Here is a 7,852-nt window from a genome sequence, read left to right as displayed (position 1 = left end):
CGGGGGGGGGGGGGGCAGCAACACAAGGGCTTAGAATGACATGAAGGTGAGAAAACAATGAGAGTGAATTTTGTGTTAACTATTCAAATTAAACTAATGGGCAAAAAACAGAACGCCACTGGAAAAGGAAATCCATTTGCGACTGCACAGTGAATATCATAAACAGAACCAAAACTGGCATGTTTACCCTTGCAAATATCCACATTTTAAAGCCAGGCACCTCTTTGTGATAGAATCACGTCATCCCATGCATACAGAATTCATATCAAGCTCGTTTTTGACCAAGCAGCCTGGGCCAAACACACACCGTCCCCATTAAGAAGGAAACCCACAGCTCTTGGGTTAATTACCCCACTGTCTCCCCACAATGCAAAGGCTGCGTTGATCATTTTCGTCTCTTGTGAAACTCACTGGGCGCTCTGGCAGCCAGGCCATGGCCGTGCCAACAGGGAGGAGGGTGCCAGCCTGTGAAAGGGTTGAGTGCGGTTGACCCCCATGGGTTGTGTGGGCACTGGACTCAGATCAAAGGCTTGGAGCAGCAGAGAGGGAAGGAGGTGAACAGCTATGGTGAGGCTGGGAGATGTGCCAAGTTGGATTTGCATCCCTGGAGACACAGAGAGCTGTGAGACAGAGAGAGGGAGACAAACAGAGAGAGATACAGATTTCCATCTCCCTCCCCATTATTTGCTTGCTCATGATAAACCCAATGCGAAAGGTGTCATGGTTTATTTGAATGAGAAGCGGTCGAGTCAGGTTAGACTAGTCTGCGCAAAGCCGTCTACATTTCTCAAATGTCCAAACTGTTATATAAAATCAATGTAGGATTTCTTGAAAATTATTAAAAACAGCGTATCTGCCTTGTATAACCACCTCTTGCTTAGCAGTCATCTGGAGAGAAACTTTTGCTTAAGTCTCCTGTTTCTCAGTTTTGTCTCCTTTTCGCTCGTTTTTTTTTTTTTTTTAAAGAAAAGGTGTCTTAGATTGTTCTCAGATTTGAGAGCATGCAAAAGTTTGCAACCAGATTTTAAATACAATCTGGTTTACCATCAAATATTTCACAATGATCAAATAATTTTAACTGCCATCCACATTCATTTTGAAAATAAATAAATAAATAAACATTTAACAAATAAAAAAATTGAAAAATAAATATAAAACAAAAACGAAGAATAAAAAAGCTAAAATTTTATAAAAAAAAAAAAATAGAGTTCTATACTCTTTATGTAAGAGCACAATGAATACACAGGTTGTAAACTAAGCTGAAAATTGGCAAATTTACATTTGCAAAAAATCCAAATTTTAAGCCAGGTTCTTTGTGATCATCACATCATCCCATCACATGAAGAATTTATATAAACTTTGTGTTTGGCCCAAAATGCTCCCCATTAAGAAAGAAACCCCATATATTTGGGTTAATTACCCCAAATTTTAAATACAAACCAATGTATCATCAAATATTTCACAAAGATCAAAAGATCTGTGCTGCTATCCACAATCATTTTGAAATAATTAAATTAATAAATAAAAATTGAACAAAAAATTTAATAAAAAATTCATTGAATTATTCCCTTTTACTGAATTCATCCACTCATTTCACCTCTTCAACACACACAGCATGAGATTTATTCACTTATCTGATCACTAATATTTATTGCCTCACTGTTTTCCTCCTAACCCGTTCTCCGCTGCTCCCGTTCATCCACCTCCACACCTGAGTTTGACATAAGGGCCTCATTTGGTTTCAACTTGTGTCTTCTCTTTAATGATGGAGGGATTAGTGTTGTGCAAATGCTGGGCACCCAAACACATACACACACACACACACGCGTGTTCCTGCTGTGAGTGTCTTTTTAAGAGACTGATCAGTCACTTTGGCACACTATCAGTGAAGCTTAACACGACTCTATCCAGCATGGGCCGCAATTTTTACGGCTCACTCAGATGTGTTACAGGCTTGTCGTGTCTAAATGGCTATAGGGACAACAGAGGAAGAGCTAAAGCCCCAAATTCTAATGTCTTAGCCCTCAGTAGGAATCTGGTTTCAGGAGTAAAGGAAATTCATATTTTGCAAAGGAGACCTCATGATTTTCAAATAAACTCAAACTGAAGGTTGAAATAACAACAAAGAAATCCAGCTCCCCAAAGTACTTGGAATCACATTTATAGCACCGTGAGAGCTAAGAAAAATGTATTTAATTTAATCGTTTGTTTGTTCATTCGTTCTTTGTCTTGTTTATTTGTTTTATTTGAACAAATGATTGGATGACTGAAAAGTCAATTTGTTATTTTTATACTGTATACCCTTATATATATACAGCATATAGTGTTACTGAAAAAATACTACATTAATTTACAATGGTATTTACATGGTACTTCAAGGTACATGGCAATAGGGCCTTTCGCACTGCAGGAACCTTTTTATAGTACCAGAACTAATTGTGGAACTACCCACTTTTTGGCGTTTTCGCACCGCCGGAACTGGGAGCAATTTTAGTACCGGACTGCCTTTTTCGAGAACCAAATTAGCTCCTACTCCGGAGCATTCGCGCAAAATCGTCCCAGTACTTTAGTACTGTACATTTAGTTCTGGAACTAAAGCGGTGCGAAAGGCCCTATTATCATGGTGCATATACAACCTGGTACTTTTTTGCCAATGTTAAGGCCATTCACAACAAAGAAGATAATCATAACAATAACTATAACTATGTACTGTAAGTTTTAACAATCGTTCTAATTCTACGAGAATACACTGTAAAAAATGACCGTGAATTTAATGGTAAAAAACCGTAAAAATGCTACAGTAAAAACCTGTTAAATGGTTAACGGTAAATTCCCCTACTATATACGGTGAAAAACTGTATTGGACATTACATGTATTGGACATAAATTTTACGGTAGTATACCATTTTTGGAAGTGGAACTGCTTGTGATGGGCTTTGGTTCATCATGTGACTTTCTCATCACCACCTGCATTTGGTGGTTATCAGTGTATTACAAAGGTACAAAACAGATTTCAGTACTTCAATAGGTTGGTATATTAACATTATATCAGTTAATGAAATTACGGTATTTAACTGTATATTTCAGTTAAAACCGTAAAACCTAAAACGTTGCTACCGTATTTTTTATGGTAAAATTCCGGCAACCACAGCTGCCGTTTTTTTACAGTAAATTTTACAGAATTTTTTTTTACAGTGTCGTTAAGTTCAAACCACAACTATAACGATAACAACACAGAGCAACAATATAATTGGAATCAATTTCAGAATGATTTTTTTCCAACTGATGAACTAAAAACATTGACAGCCAATTAGAATCCATCTGCCTTTAACGAGCTTGTGCATTTAAAGCGGCAGACGACAAAACTACAGTCCAGGCTTGGAATAAACAGAACGTTATCATCCATTGGTGTGGGAACTTAGTTATAATTCAAAAATGACTATAATTATGATAACTATAATTGTGAATATATTAACGTCCACACCAACGCACAATAACGTTCTGCTTGTAATTATAAGCATGTGGTACAGTTATGTCATCTGCCATTTTAAATGCTCAAGCTTTAAATAGTTTGAAAGTGACTCCACAGATATCATTCCTCTGTGCTGTTACTGTTATAGTTGTGGTGTGGACTCTGCTAGTCTCAAAAAAATTCTTGGTGTGAACAGGCCTTTAGTCTTTGACCTGAGAGTCATTTTATTTATTTATTTATTTTTTACCCAGAAAATCTTTCAAACCTTGACAGCCTCATGCCCACCTCCTTGCCTTGAATAATGCTGTTGTTCCGAACATAACCTGGACCAGACTAAGCCGTCCAGACCATGAAGTAACAGCCATGAGTCAGAGTGCTGGGAATCATGGGATGGGTTGTAAGAGCCTCTCTGTCGGTCAACACAGTCGTCCCCTCAGTAAGGCCTCAAACACTTGGAGCATCATTAAAGAGTCTTCAACATGTGACTGCTGGTCCTGTGAGAGAAAAATATGCAGAAAAAATTATATGAACACAGAAGAAAAATGCTTAAATGTACGCCAGACAGTCTTGGTGGTACATGAGGCGTATGGTGCAAATGGGGAAACTCCCTTTTGTTTTCTGGGGGGTCTCAGGGTATGGCATGCTTCACAAGAATGCGATCAGCTCCGATAAAGGGTTATGGATTAGCTTTGGCCTGTGCTAACAACGCAGAGCTTATCTATGTGAAAGCCGATACCACCAAAACAATCGAAACAAGTGTTTGCTCAAACCCCTCCCAAAGTTCAGTCTCCAACAAACAGCCTGGTCGGAATTTCCAAGGAAACTGCCAAGAAAAAAAATGATGGGAGATCCCACTTTTCGGGACAAGGGTGCCAATGGCAGAAGTTGATATTTTAAAGCACTCTGTGTTGAGACCCTGAATAATATATGTTTGGGAAGGAGTCTTTCCCTTACGAAAATTAACCGTAGTTTCTTACAACAAATAAAACCAAAAAACATGGTTACTATAGTTAAACCATGGTAACAATAAATTAACCATGGTTTTGCTACACTAACTATAGTTTAACCATGGTATTTAGTGAAACTGTGGTTATACAAATGGTAATCAATACTACAAAAAACCATGGTTACACTTTTACTATAATAAAACCATGGTTAATTTTTGGAAAGGATGGAGCATCTAAACATGAGAAATGCTGAAATTCAACCATTTTTATATGACAGAAAGAGTACTAAATAAAATACAATATTTATAAAATATGTTATTTTGTTTAACCGTTTGACAGTTTTCTTTAAAGTTATTATGATTGTGTTGTCACGTAACAGCTTGTTCTGGTGTCAGGATGAGTTCTTCCATTAGGTCTTTAGGTCCATGTGTGCTATTTTCAAGTACAGGCTAGTCCTAGTAAAGCAAAGGAAGGTTGTGGCTTTCAGGAAATGTATTACTGTAAAACTGCCAACATTCAGTGCAATGGAAGTTGCTTTCAATGAAAAAAAAAATGCAATGCGAAATGCAATGTATTTACACATAAATATTTCATAATCTATCTAAAACAAAGTGATTTACATAGAAATCTTTTCGAGTTCTACATCTAGGAAATTAGGCTACAGCATATTTTAATTCATGGCAATTTGACGCTTTACAGTTTTTCTCAGTCGCTTTGGTGCATTTCTCACATCACTATTTACATTTGCACAACAGTTAATGCAGTTCTCAAAACAATTAGTACAAACTGCAAAACCTAGTTGATAACCTGCAAAAGCGTGTCACTTGCTCAAAATGGATAGGTCATTCCTCAAAAGCAAGTATTCATGTCAATGAAAGTGTCAGTGTCATCAAGATGAAAAGTCTCCCCTTCCTCCCCGCACCCTCACCCCTCTTCCACGAGGCTGCCCTTCCATTTCTGTGTCACAGTATTGTAGAAATGGTACACACTATGTCCTGCTTGGTTCATATATGCTTGTAAAGTGGGGTTTTATGGGATTCAGCTCTGACAGTGATTGTAGAGAAGTGGCTTATCATTGGTTGCAACTAATGCTTCACACACCCCTTCTCATCAGTGAAAGTTGAGATTCACCTGAGAGAAATTGTTCAATTTAGGAGACATTTTCAGGAAAAAAAAGATTTAAAAAAAGTAGTAAAATTTGCTTGACAGATTTTGACAACTAGTTCTAGTTTGTATGTAATGACTCAAGCAATGAAATGAGGACTATTAATTTTATATGGAATGACTATTCAGCATTCACAAGTATAGTTAATTTTGACTGACATGACATAAGCAAATGATAATGTTATAAAACAGCAGAGAGTTGTATGAAAGCAATTGATGCATGTCCAAAAGCATTTGCAATTTGTTCGAAGGAATGAGAAACTGCTACTATGATGTGCACAAATGACTAAATGTTGTGGAGGTTGAACTAACTGTTGTGCAAATGTAAATAGTGATGTGAGAAATGCACCAAAGCGACTGAGAAAAACTGTAAGTTCAAATAAGTCAAAACATTTATTAAAAATAGGCTGTCTGTCGAATACCCAAAAGATCCCAGCCCTCCGCTGAGCTTAGCTACTGAGCCCTCGCACAAGAGCCAGATTAAAAGGTTTGGATGGAAACATGACAGGGAAAAAGAAGGGTTGCCTTTTCCATTGTCAGTGGCTTTTATCCCTCGCAAGCTTGTGAAAATTCATTCAAAATTAGCTGTCAAATTTGGCGAAGAGAATCGGCCGCACTTGACAGCAGATTATCATGTTACAGAAAGCAAGAAAATACATCAAGTAATTTCTTTTGTTGCGATCAACAATGCAGCTGGTGCTTAGAGCAGTTGAGATTAACTGTATTTCACCACCAAAAAGGGCCATTTTAATCGATCCTCATTTTTAGAGGCTAATTCTTCTCTCGCAGCCTTTCATAGGTTTTTTAACAGTCACAGTAAGAAGGCACATTGCAGCCAGTTAATCGAAAGATTGCTGTGCAGTAACGAACTACAGATTCAGATACAGTTTTAATTGGAGAAGAAGAAAGCATCTTCCCCATCATCTTGAGTGAATTGGGCAAATCAAAGTGACTGCAAAGTTAAAACATTCTGAGCACAGGCTTAATGATGAAGGAAAAATATGCATGTGCATATGTGAATAAGTGCAATAGAGAGATTTGGTTGTATACTTGAACATATGCATATCTAGGTCTACATGTTAATATATTTGGGTGTGTATATCGAGAACAATTATAAGTGTTCTCTATTTTTGGTAGGTCAAAGTTGTGCTTGCACCGCATATACCAGAATTTATAAAATAGATAGTTGGACTGGCATTTATTTCTACAAAGTATTCCCAGATGCGTTCTTGAAATGTACCTTCTGACTTTGTCAAACATCGTCTAAAACTTACAACAATAACACTATATACTGACAAAACAGTAGTGAACATTAAAAAATGCTCTATTTAAAGCTTAGCTTTATAGCAGTACAATAAAACACACACACAAATCAACAAACAACATGAGGTGCTTAAAGGTTTTTTATATTTGGCACAAATCTGACAGCTTTGTCACAGACTTCTTTTCCCTTTATGTACAGATTTCATTTATATTTTTATCCCACTTTTAAAATTAATATTTCATTATTCTTAAAAAAAGAAATGCCAGTGATGGTCTTTGAAGCTGCTGTCTTCTCATGCGAATTTGTGACATTGCAGGATCCGCAGAGAGATCAAACTCGTCCTCTGGTTAGAAAACATGAAAAGGTATGAATGCAGGACTAGAAGATGTGTTTGGGCAACTTATTGTTTAGAAAAAAAAAAAACCGATGGCCGCATATTCACGCAGTAGTTGTAAATAGGAGCTTCTTAATATAGCCGTTTCATCTGTGGTTGTTTTTAGAAGGGATCTAGGAATGGAACAGTATAAAAATCTTACTAACACACACACACACATACACAGACCAATCTCTTTATTTTGATTAGGGCTAACTAAAATATCTTTTTTTTTTTGTCATTAAAAGAAAAAGCGCATGCATACTTTTGTGAGTTCACTGAAGCACAACTGTGCAAATCTGTGGGTGATATAATCAAAGCCATGTATGACATGTGTGTATGAGTGTGTCTGCTCACTGTAAATCACAGATTGCGTGTGTGAATGATATATATATAGCCCCAGAGAGAGTTCAGAGTCATAGAGAACAGCAGTACAGCCCTGAGGTGTGGAAATCCCCCTCTACACAACATTCACTCTCCAATTAACTCTTACTGCCAACACCTGTGACATCAGACAGAGCGAAAGAGATGGACGGATGGTTGGATAGAATGATAGACAGACAGACAGACAGATAGATAGACAGATAGACAGACAGATAGATAGATAGATAGATAGATAGATAGATAGATAG

This window comes from Sinocyclocheilus anshuiensis, unplaced genomic scaffold, assembly GCF_001515605.1.
Source record: "Sinocyclocheilus anshuiensis isolate Anshui unplaced genomic scaffold, SAMN03320099.WGS_v1.1 scaffold1371, whole genome shotgun sequence".
Classification (NCBI taxonomy): Eukaryota; Metazoa; Chordata; class Actinopteri; order Cypriniformes; family Cyprinidae; genus Sinocyclocheilus; species Sinocyclocheilus anshuiensis.
Note: the sequence above shows the minus strand (reverse complement) of the source record.